This window comes from Coenobita brevimanus, chromosome 84 (genome assembly GCF_032717465.1).
Source record: "Coenobita brevimanus isolate Jiangsu-jjx chromosome 84, ASM3271746v2, whole genome shotgun sequence".
NCBI classification, from domain to species: Eukaryota; Metazoa; Arthropoda; class Malacostraca; order Decapoda; family Coenobitidae; genus Coenobita; species Coenobita brevimanus.
In genome coordinates, this window is record NC_137037.1 from 1442361 (window position 1) to 1454804 (window position 12444).

Consider the following 12444-nt stretch of genomic DNA (forward strand, 5'->3'; position numbering starts at 1 on the left):
CACACACATACTTACATGTAGGTACACACACATAGGCATTATTTATGATTAGACCTACACATTCATTCATGTGTAGTGTATACATACTCATACGCACACAAATCAATTATACGCACACACACATACACACCCTTATGAGTACGCACACATGAACGTAAACATGGCAATATCGTAAGTTTTATCTGCACATCCATACGCACATCTTTTAAATACATACACCTACACACACACACACACACACACACACACACACACACACACACACACACACACACACACACACACAAACACCCGTTCAACATAACAGCCAGCCAGCCAAACAAGGGTGGCCATTCGTCAAGCTGTCAGTCAGTTTGTGTGTGTGTGTGTGTGTGTGTGTGTGTGTGTGTGTGTGTGTGTGTGTGTGTGTGTGTGTGTGTGTGTGTGTGTGTGTGTGTGTGTGTGTGTGTGTGTGTGTGTGTGTGTGTGTGTGTGTGTGTGTGTGTGTGTGTGTGTATTTTACCCTTCATTCCCTTCATCTTCACTCCTTCATCACCACATCATCCCCCTCATTCCTTTCATTTTCCTCATCACTCTTTCATTTTCACCTGAACTGAGTTATTTTTTCTGTACCTACTTTTTTCTCTCTTCTTTTTCATCTCACTACCTTCCTCTTCTTCCTCCTCTCCTCTTCTCGCCACTGCCCCCTCCCTCTTCCTTCTCTTCATCATTTTCTCTCCAATTCCTTCCTCCCTCCTCCCTCCCTCCTTCCTTCCTTTCTATAATAATTTCTTCCCCTCCCATTCTTTCTCCTCCTTCCATTTTCTTTTTTGATCATACACTTTATCGTCTCTCTCCTTTTCCCTCCTCACCGCATTCCCTCCTCCCTTCCTTTTTACTCTACTCCAGTGCTTCTCTGTCAGTCTGTCTGTTTCTCTCTCTCTCTCACTCTCTCACTCTCTCCCTCTCTCTCTCTCTCTCTCACACACAGACACAGACACAGACACAGACACACACACACACACACACACACAGACACACACACAGACACACACACACACACACACACACACACACACACACACGCTTCTCTCATTGTGAATAAAATATACACCCACACTTAAGAAATAAAAATAATATTGGTGAGATTAAACACTTCAAACCTTACCTGATCCTTATGAGAGAGAGAGAGAGAGAGAGAGAGAGAGAGAGAGAGAGAGAGAGAGAGAGAGAGAGAGAGAGTCTAATTCAAGGCCTACCTCATGCATTCCTCAACCAATATCTGTTCCAAACCTAATCCTTCAACAAGAACGCCCTCCTCTGGGTTTTCCTTCTCATATCCACCTTCAGCTCCTTAGAAACACATGGAGAAATTTTACACTCACCCAGCTCTCCTTCCTCCTTGGCTCTGAAAGTAAAGGAAATATCGGAATGTAAGAAAAAGATGATGGAAGTAACAATAGATATTTTTTTTAATTTGAAAAACTGAAATATTTAACTATATATATATGTACACTGGTCAACTCTGGAACTGTCTCCCTCTGTCTGTATTTCCTACTTCCTATGATCTCCAGTCTTTCAAACGCAGTGTGTCCAGGCATCTCGAAATGAACGGATCTTGAATTTGGCTCTCTTTTGTATTTTTTTTTTTTTCTTGGAAGGAACGGTTTGCGGGCTCTGGCCTTAGGTTCCTTGTTTCTTGCACAAAAAAAAAAAAAACATACGTATATTATCTATTATCTATATATTATTAGATTGGTTAACCTTTTCAGGTCAGTTGATTGCCAGGTCAGACTGGAGGATGGATTTGACTAATAATCAAGGAGATTCAAATAATTTCAAATCTAAGGCTCGTCGAAACTTCACGCAGCTTGGGTCCACCACCCCCACATCATGGTGAAGATTTAGAGAGAAATAGTCAAGGATAAACTCTGACTACCTCGTGTATTCTTTATCTACCATTCAACAACCCGTCACAATGTAATGGTTTTTGGATATACGTGGTGAATATCCCTTTGTACTTTGTTTATGATGAATGTGGCGATACTAGATGGATTTATGTAACACAGAGGAGAAGAGTAAGGTGTAATAAGCAAAAAAAAATCACTTAAGAAAAGGTGTTAGGGAGCTTTCTTTATTCCGAAAAGTCTCCCAAAAGCTGAAGGAAATCGGCTGGTGAGGGGAAAAGCAATATAAACAGGGTATCCATTTATAAAGCCCCACTTCCACTACGCTGGGTTGATTCCTCTCGTGTGTTTTGGATTCGGCTGAGTCAGTGTTATAAATACCTACCCTGCATTCTCTTTTCATTTCTTACTGCACACCTCCCCTGCATCATTTATTCATTTCCTTCTGCCCTCGTATAATTCATTCATTTCCTACTCCCCTGTTCATTTCCTACTGAACCTCCCCTGCATCATTTATTCATTTCCAACTCCCTTTGTATCGTTTATTCATTTCCTACTCCCCTGTTCATTTCCTACTGCACCCCCCTGCATCATTTATTCATTTCCTACTCCCTCTGTATATTTTCTTCATTTCCTACTCCTGTATCCTTCATTTATTTCCTACTCGTCCTGCCACACCACGCCCACACCAGCCAACTGAGCCGTCTCCACAACACAAAAGATACTGCCAGGCAAGTTTCTAGTGTAGCGCTCTTTACGAGTATGTCTTCATGTTTAAGTACGTCATTTTTCTTGCTGAGCCATTTCGATATAATTATTAGGCCATTTCTCATCGTTTCTCTGTGTTTTGTTTCAGGGTCCATGATGGGTGTGCCGGGGGAGGGTAGGTCGGATGAGGCTGTGACGGACTTAGCGGAGGCAGAGGCAACCATCAGCCCACCTATCTCCTCATCTCTACACCCCAGTCCTCATCTGCAGCCCTCCCTTCCCTCCAGTCCTCATGTGAACCCATCAGCAGCCCCCAGCCCTTCCCTGCACCCATCAGCAGCCCCCAGCCCTTCCCTGCACCCCTCTACAACCCTTGGCTCTCAAACATATCCATCACCTTCATCCCCCCGTGGGCTGGACTTGTCACCCACTCAGCCGCTTCAGGCATCACCAAACCCTAATCTGGGACCAAATATAAAAGCGAGCACCCCTTCAAGCAATAGCCCTCTGAAGCAGGTTATAGATAATCACAGCCATTACCAACGTAGCATAGGAATAAAAAGCTCTGACTCGTCCTCGTCACCAACCAAAAGTCCCCTTGAGCAGAGAACACAGACTGTCAGCTCACACTTACACCCAACACCAAGCCTCACCTCCAACACTTCCTACACTTCAACAGATGCCCTCACAACATCGCAGCATAATGGTTCTCCTCTCTACCTCACCACAGTCAACCCTGCAGAATCTACGGCCAGTGATCCAACAAACACTTCACTGTCCTCTCTATCCACGGTGACATCTCTCAGCTCACAGGACTCACAAAATGCCACCCTTACGTCGTACACCAAAACGCATCAGTCAGCTACAAAGACAGGCCAAAATTCAGGAAGCCATGATGGTCTTCCTGATTCCTTGAGGCCCTCAGACACTCCCCTGAGACCGTTTGGAAAGAAGCCACTAAACGGGAGGGGTACAGTGGGTCCAACTGAAATATCCTCGGCGTTACCTTCTGCTGCTGCCACTCAGGACTCAACCACAGTGTCAGATCATGGAGAGCATCACACGAACATCACTAGCTTGCAGAACAGCCCTCTCGCCCCAGCCTCACGGTCCGCAGCAGTACAAGAAGAAGGGAACAGGGAGCAAACAGCAGTCCAAGAGACCCATCACACCACCTCAGGCAAGCTACAGAAACCACCAACATCGACTCAGCCGGCCAGCAACACAACGCAATCCAGCGCCGTTCCATCTCCGACCCAAACTGCATCTCCAACCATCGCAGTTACAGACAGGGATTCAGAAGTACCAGGCAGACCAGCAACCGCCAACCCTACCACAACCACCACCCCAGCTAACACCACCCCAGCAAAAACTACCACAACCTCTACCGTAGTTAACACCACCCCAACGGAAACTACCACAACTTCTACCCCAACCACCACCACCCCAACAAAACCCACCACAACCACAACTCCCATCCCAGTCCGAACTACCACCATCCCAGCCGTAACGCAAGCATCCCCACCCACGACTATCATAACCAGAGGGAAAGGCAGACGAAAAGGCCAGCTAGACACGACTAAACGAAGAACCAGGCTCTCCCTTAGTCGGAACCAGCGCTCCACCACCTCGAGGGAGCTGAGTAGCGTGTGTGACAGTGACCCATGTGGCAAGGACGCAGCCTGCCACCCAGACGACGACAGACCGCCCTTCATCTGCCTTTGCGATAATGGTAAAGAGGTTGCGCCAGATGCCACTTGTATTCCCGACACAGGTGAGTTACCCCGGGAGTACGTTTTCTGTTTCTCCATTGATATTATTGTTACTTCTCTTTTACTTTCTTTTATTTTATGCACTGACTTATCTACATCTTTATGTGGTAGGAGTGATGACACACACACAAACACGCGCCTGCAGTATACACACGCACACAGATGCACGTTGTGTGTGTGTGTGTGTGTGTGTGTGTGTGTGTGTGTGTGTGTGTGTGTGTGTGTTTGTGAGAGAGAGAGAGAGAGAGAGAGAGAGAGAGAGAGAGAACCCTATCATTTCCTCACTCCCCATGTCTTTCATTTCAGTGGACGAGCTACCTTCCCCCCCTGGCAACCTCAGTCCATCTGAAGTGAAGAGGGTGAGTAATTAAAGTCTTATAAATTCTTAGATTAACCATAGTACGTTTGTTTCAACTTGGCAAAGATCTCTAGGTACTGGAAAGGGACGCCTCCATGCAGTGGCACCATCAGAGCCGGTCAGATTCCCTGCCTGGGTGTGTAAATGCCCCTCAATTCCCTCCCTGTGCCCGGAAAGGAGGATGGTGGACTGCTGGAGAAGGGGATTTGAAGCCTGCAGTCTACTGGGTTCACGTTCAGATGAGCCTGGGGTTGCAACTACTACTACTACTACTGCTGCTGCTGCTTCTGCTACTGCTACTACTACTGCTGCTGCTGCTTCTGCTACTGCTACTACTACTACTGCTGCTGCTGCTGCTTCTGCTACTACTACTATTACTACTGCTACTACTACTACTACTACTACTATTATTACTACTGCTACTACCACTACTACTACTACTAGCACTACTACTACTACTACTACTGCTTCTACTACTACTGCTTCTACTACTACTACTGCTTCTACTACTACTACTGCTTCTACTACTACTGCTGCTGCTTCTACTACTACTGCTGCTTCTACTACTACTGCTGCTGCTTCTACTACTACTACTGCTTCTACTACTACTGCTGCTTCTACTACTACTGCTGCTTCTACTACTACTACTACTATTACTACTACTACTACAACTACTATTGCTGAAGATCGCTAACCTCTTTCGCTCAGTTGATGGTCAAGTGTAGTAAGACTGGAGGGTCGATTTGACTAGTAACCAAAGAGACTCATTCCAGCCTCATAACTAAGGCTCCTGAAATTTTATGCAGCCATGGCTTACTATTCGAGTTAGACCCAGTTCAAAAAAAAAAAAAAGACTAGTAACCAAGGAGACTCATTCTTACCTCATAACTTAACACATCAAACTGACACTTGGGAGTTTAGGGGGACAAGGAAGTTTAAAATATCTATCTGTCTATCTGTCTATCTATTTATCTATTGCCAGACGCCTTAATCCAGTAAGGGGTGGCCACAAACAAATCGCCTCCATGTCGCCCTGTCCTTCGCCATTTCACTGCCCTGCTCCCAGCTCACACCCCTCTCTCTCATATACCTCTCCACTCAATCCCTCCATCTCATCCTTGGCTTCCCCCTTCTTCTCCCCCTGTCCACCTCTCCACTCTATCCCTCCATCTCATCCTTGGCCTTCCCCTCCCTCTCCCCCTCTCCACTTCACTCACACTCTCCTCGTCGACATTGATAAGTATCGTAGTATTACCACAAATTTTGCTTTGAACAGATGATTATCGTGTGAAAAAATTGCTTTGACATAATTTAAAGGTACTTAAAGAATGCCACGCACCGATTTAGCCGTCAATAAAGAGAGAGAGAAAAAAAAAAACTCAAACAGCGAAAAAAACCTGGAAGGTGCCTGGCTCGTATTAAAAGGTCCCCAATTTCATCGCTCACCCTCCGTATTTTATCGTATTGCGGTGTATCGTTACTGATGTCCACCTCTTACCCGGAGTGAACTAAAAGATGCGTAAATATGTAAAGTTAGGGACCTGTCTGGAAAGTAATACGGTTTATGTTCTAGGGGAAGGTTGCGACTTAGAAAAAAACTTGCCTAATGGCCGTGGCCTGGCTGGCATGCGAGGCTTCCTAATGCCTTCTTATTTGCGATTTATTTTCCATCTTACGTCTTTTTCTTTAGTATGTTATGTTCGTTATATGTTGTGTGATTTTTCTTTTATGTGCTCGACTCTGGGCATAGGCTTCACAGCCTGCTATCAAGGCCCAGCAGTCCTTCTACATATAATACACCCCTACAAGTCACCACTTCGGCACTAACACCCACCGTCCATATTGAATACATGCTAGGGCTGTCTCATACAGGACTGTTGTATTGGTATTAGCGGGGGTATTTTTACAACATGTCGGCGGGTCTTCTGGTAGATCAGTAAAGTCTGCTTTAATTATGAAATTCAAATCCTTAAACTGTTCCCTGCCCCAGCGGGATTTGAACCTGGGTTCGGTAGGACCGCAGGCCACCTCTCTACCGACTGAGCCACCACTTCCCCCAGTGTTATGTATATGTTATGTATATGCTGTTGTTATGTTATATTATTGATATGTTCTCCTTGTTATGCTATGTTATGTTATTTATGTGTTCTATGTTATGCTATGTTAAGTTATTTATATGTTCTCTTATATTATGCTATGTTATGTTATTTGTGTTCTCACGTTATGCTATGTTATGTTGTTTATATGTTCTCTATGTTATGTTATTTATATGTTCTCTTATGTTATGCTATGTTATGTTATATGTTCTCATGTTATGCTATGTTATGTTATTTATGTTCTCTTATGTTATGCAATGTTATTTATGTTCTCTTATGTTATGCTATGTTATGTACGGTATATATAGCATGTTATGTATATGTTTGAGTAAGTTATGTATGTTATGTTATGTATATGTTATGCGTATGTTATGTTATGTGTATGTTATATTGTTATGTTATGTTATGTTATATATCATCACAGTGTATTAATAACAGAGATGCTTTTAGACCTAGAGAGAGAGAGAGAGAGAGAGAGAGAGGTTTCTGAAACTGAATGAGTCTAGAGGCAGGAAGAATAATAAGGACAGGGTGGCGCAAAAGTTCGCCTGCGATTATCTCTCATCGCTGTAAGTCTCACCTTTCTCTCTCTCTCTCTCTCTCTCTCTCTCTTTAGCTGTGTTTTTCATATTGCTGTCTTCTTTTGTCAGGGAGAGAAGTGAAGAAAAACTTTTGCTCATTGTTGTAGTCGGTTAATTAAAGCTCCCTAACACCTCTTCCTAAGCGATTTATTTTTTGGGTATGGCTGGTTAATATCCTTTTGCATTTACGCAGGCTATGGCGATATTGGAAGGATTTATGCAATACGGAAGAAGAGAGTAAGTGTAATAAGCACAATAAATCGCTTAGGAAAAGATGTTAGGGAGCTTCCTTAACCAACGACAGTGAGGGCAAGAGTGTATCCTTCCTTCTCTTTCTCTCTCTCTCTCTCTGGATTTATGCAGTACGGAAAAAGAGAGTAAAGTGTAATAAGCACAATAAATAGCTTAGGAAAAGGTGTTAGGGAGCTTCCTTACAGAACGACAGTACGGGCAAGAGTGTATCCTTCCTTCCTTCTCTCTCTCTCTCTCTCTCTCTCTATCTTTAGGAAGCTCACTAACACCTTTTCCTTACCGATTTATTTCTGATTCTGCTCCTATATTCTAGTGTCTTATGCAATATATTTTTCGATAATAAAAAGACATAGAGTGGAGAGGTATATGAGAGAGGGAGGTGTGAGCTGGGAGCAGGGCAGTGAAATGGCAGGGGACAGGGTGTCATGGAGGCGATTTGTTTGTGGCCATCCCTTACTGGATTAAGGCGTCTGGCAATAGATAGATAGAACAGAAAAGACATAAGAAGCAAACCGGGGGATATTAATTATTCTGTAAAATAAATCGCTAAGGAAGAGGTGTTAGGGAGTTAGGGGCCAAGGTTACTCATCTTCTATATTAATTAGTCTGTAAAATGAATCGCTAAGGAAGAGGTGTTAGGGGCCAAGGTTACTCATCTTCTATATTAATTAGACTGTAAAATAAATCGCTAAGGAAGAGGTGTTAGGGAGGTAGGGGCCAAGGTTATTCATCTTCTATATTAATTAGACTAAAATAAATCGCTAAGGAAGAGGTGTTAGGGAGTCAGGGGCCAAGGTTACTCATCTTCTATATTAATTAGACTAAAATAAATCGCTAAGGAAGAGGTGTTAGGGAGTTAGGGGCCAAGGTTACTCTTCTATATTAATTAGACTAAAATAAATCGCTAAGGAAGAGGTGTTAGGGAGTCAGGGGCCAAGGTTACTCATCTTCTAAGGCACGTTCTTCCCTCAGCAGCCGTACAACGTGATGGGAGCTGCCGTAGCGGTGTCTGTACTGGTGATGGCAGCGATGATCCTTGTGTACTGGCGACGCAAGAGCCTTTATGCTTTGCTAAGACCCCTACACGCTGACAAGAAGCCCAGACCGGTGAGTAGATAGATAGATAGATAGATGGATAGATAGATGGATAGATAGATAGATAGATGGATGGATAGATGGATAGATAGATAGATAGATGGATGGATGGATGGATGGATGGATGGGTGGATGGTTGGATGGGCGGATGGAGATAGATAGATAGATAGATAGATGGATAGATAGATATGGATGAATAGACAGATAGATAGATAAAAAAATATATAAAAGGATGGATGGATGTTTAGACTGATAGATATGAGAGAGAGAGAGAGAGAGAGAGAGAGAGAGAGAGAGAGAGAGGAAGTATGTATGAGGGAGAGAATGGAGAGAGAAGGGAAAGGGAGAGGGAGAGAATGGAGAGAGAAGGGAAAGGGAGAGGAAGAAGGGAGGGAGAGAGGAAGAGAGGGAGAGGAAGAATGGAGAAGAAGAAGAGAGGAAGAGAGAGAGAGAGAGAGAGAGAGGAAGAAAGGAGAAGAGAGGGAGAGGAAGAGAGAGAGAGAGAGAGGAAGAAAGGAGAAGAGAGGGAGAGGAAGAGAGAGAGAGAGAGAGAGAGAGAGAGAGAGAGAAAGAAAAAGAAGAAAGGGGAGAAGATGAGAGGAAGAGGGGGAGAGAGACTAGGGAGGAAGGGAGAGAAGGAAGGGAAGATAGGAGGAAAAGGGAAGGAGAGGAAGGAGGGATGGAAGGGATGAAAGGAAGGAGGGATGGAAGGGAAGGACAGGAAGGAGGGAAGGAGAGGAAGGAGCGATGGAAGGGAAGGAGAGGAAGGAGTGATGGAAGGGAAGGAGAGGAAGGAGTGATGGAAGGGAAGGAGAGAAAGGAGGGATGGAAGGGAAGGACAGGAAGGAGGGAAGGAGAGGAAGGAGTGATGGAAGGGAAGGAGAGGAAGGAGTGATGGAAGGGAAGGAGAGGAAGGAGGGATGGAAGGGAAGGAGGGATGGAAGGGAAGGGAGGATAGGATAGAGGGAAAGAGGAGGATGGCATGGATTGAAGGAAGGAAAGGATGGAGGAAAGGGAGGAGGAAAAAGAGGAAGGAATAAAGGAAAAGAATGAAAGGAGAGAGGAAAGGAAGGAAGGAAGGAGAGAAGAGGGGGACTGAGGGAAGATAAGAAGGGAGGGAGGGAAGGAAGGAAGGAAGGAAGGAAGGGAAGGAAGGAAGGAAGGAAGGGAAGGACGGAAGAGAGGAAACAATGAAAGGAAGGAGGGAAGGAAAGAAAAAGTATGGAAAAAAAGAGGGAAAGGAAGGAAGGAAGGAAGGAAGGGAGGGAGGGAGGGAAGGAAGGAAGGGAGGGAGGGAAGGAAGGAAGAGAGGGAGGGAAGGAAGGAAGAGAGGGAGGGAAGGAAGGAAGAGAGGGAGGGAAGGAAGGAAGAGAGGGAGGGAAGGAAGGAAGAGAGGGAGGGAAGGAAGGAAGAGAGGGAGGGAAGGAAGGAAGAGAGGGAGGGAAGGAAGGAAGAGAGGGAGGGAAGGAAGGAAGAGAGGTAATAATGAGGGAGAGAAAAGGGGGATGGAGGGAAGGACACGGGAGAGGTAGAGGGGAATGGGAGGGAGTGATGGAGAGAAGGAATGAGAGAAGGAAGGGCAGCAGGAAAGGAAGGAAGGGAGAGAAGGAAGGACCAGAGGGAAGAAAGAAAGGAAGGAAAAAATGGAGGGAAGGAAAGAAAGGAGGAAGGAAGCAAGGGAGAAGGGATGGAGGGAAGGGGGGATGGAGGGAAGGGGGGATGGAGGGAAGGGGGGATGGAGGGAAGGAAGCAAGGGGAGGAGGGAAGGATGAAAAAGAAAGAGAAAATGGAAGCAAAGAAAGAAATGAAAGGAAAGAAAGAAGGAGGGAAGGAAAGAAGGAGGGAAGGGAAGAAGGAGGGAAGGAAAGGAGGAGGGAAGGAAAGGAGGAGGGAAGGAAAGGAGGAGGGAAGGAAAGGAGGAGGGAAGGAAAGAAGGAAGGAAGGACCGGAGAGAGGGATGGAAGGAAAAGGAAGGAAGGAAGGGAAGGAGGGAAGGAAGGAAGGGAAGGAGGGAAGGAGGGAGGGATGGAGGGAACGAAAGAGGAAACAAAGGCCTGTCTATTATTACTCGCCTAGAACAGATAATACTTTGCTTCTCTCTCTCTCTCTCTCTCTCTCTCTCTCTCTCTCTCTCTCTACCTCCCTCACTCTCTCTCACTCTCTCTCTAATCACAAAAAATAACCTAAAATACCCCCTCTTTCGCCTCCAGCACTCGCCCGGTTCTGTAGCCAAGAGTTCGTCGCTCCTCACCTACAACCTGGCCAGCAATCCCAACTACTACACCACCTCACCCGACACCCAACCCCTACACACCCTCTCCGTACACCTCATACACCCGGAGCAGATCTCGTTCACGGGGGAGTTGGGGGAGGGGTGCTTTGGAAAGGTGTACAAAGGTGAGTATGGATGCGTGAACAGGAAACACACCCACACCCACATACCCCCACACCCACACCCACACCCACACCCACACCCACACACACACACACACAATGGAAATCGACCTCAAGTTCTCTTAGTTTTAGTCAGGGTAAGCTAACCAACACAGGCTTCCCTCCAACTAAAAGGGGTTGGAGGGTAATGATGATGTGTAATAGAGGGGGTGTGAGGGAAGGCAGGGATGTGGGAGAGGGAAAGGAAGGGAGGGGAAGAGTAGGGAGGGAAGGGAAAGGAAAGGAAAGGAAAGGGAAGGGAAGGGAAAGAGGGAAGAAAGAGAGGAGAGGGAGAGAGAGGCTAAATGTTGTGGTTGGAGAGGTGAGAGAGGGAAGGGAGGGAAGGGATGGGTGCAGGAGGGGGAAGGAAGGAGGGGTTACATGCAGAGGAAGGAGGAGGAAAAGAGGGGAGAGAGAGAGAAGGAACGGATGTAAGAAGAGGAAGGAGGGGAAAAATTAGGCACTTTTGAACGCCAACCTGCAGGCTGGATTTCCCCTCTCCTGCAGTCCATCGTTTTCCTTTCGGGGGATAGGGAGGGAGATGAGGGACGTTTGTGTAACTGGGCAGTGGATCCGCCTGGTTATACCCGCGCCACCACGTGAAGGCGCCCCTCTCCAACACCAGATAAAGTAGGTGAAAGATTACGATAAGAATTGCGTGTGATGGGATGAAAGGTGAGACAGGTGTGCATGACGACTCTCAAACATCTATACTCTTTTCACCTGAACTTGGCCCAGATTTTCGTCATTTTGCAGCCTAATTCCCGTAGCTCAGTGGCAGACTAAGGCCATATACTCCATTCCAAGGCACTTCCTCGTGACTAGCATCATAGCCTAGTGTTCATCTCCGGCTACACCTCTAGCTTCAAGATGGAGAGAGAGAAATTTTACGCCAAGTTAAAGTGAACAGGAGATAGTGATTCCAGCAAAGACGATTTCTGCTACTACTACCACCACTACTACTACTATTATTACTACTACTCCTACTACTACTACTCCTACTCTTACTACTACTACTACTACTACTACTGCTGCTGCTTCTACTCCTAATACGGCTACATTTACTACTACTACTACTACTAATACGGCTACATTTACTACTACTACTACTACTACTACTAATACTACTACTACTATTACTGCTACTCCTCCTCCTACTGCTATTACTACTACTACTATGACTACTCCTACCCCTAATAATACTACTACTTTACTACTATTAGTACTGTTCCTACTCCCACTACTACTACTACTGCTGCTACA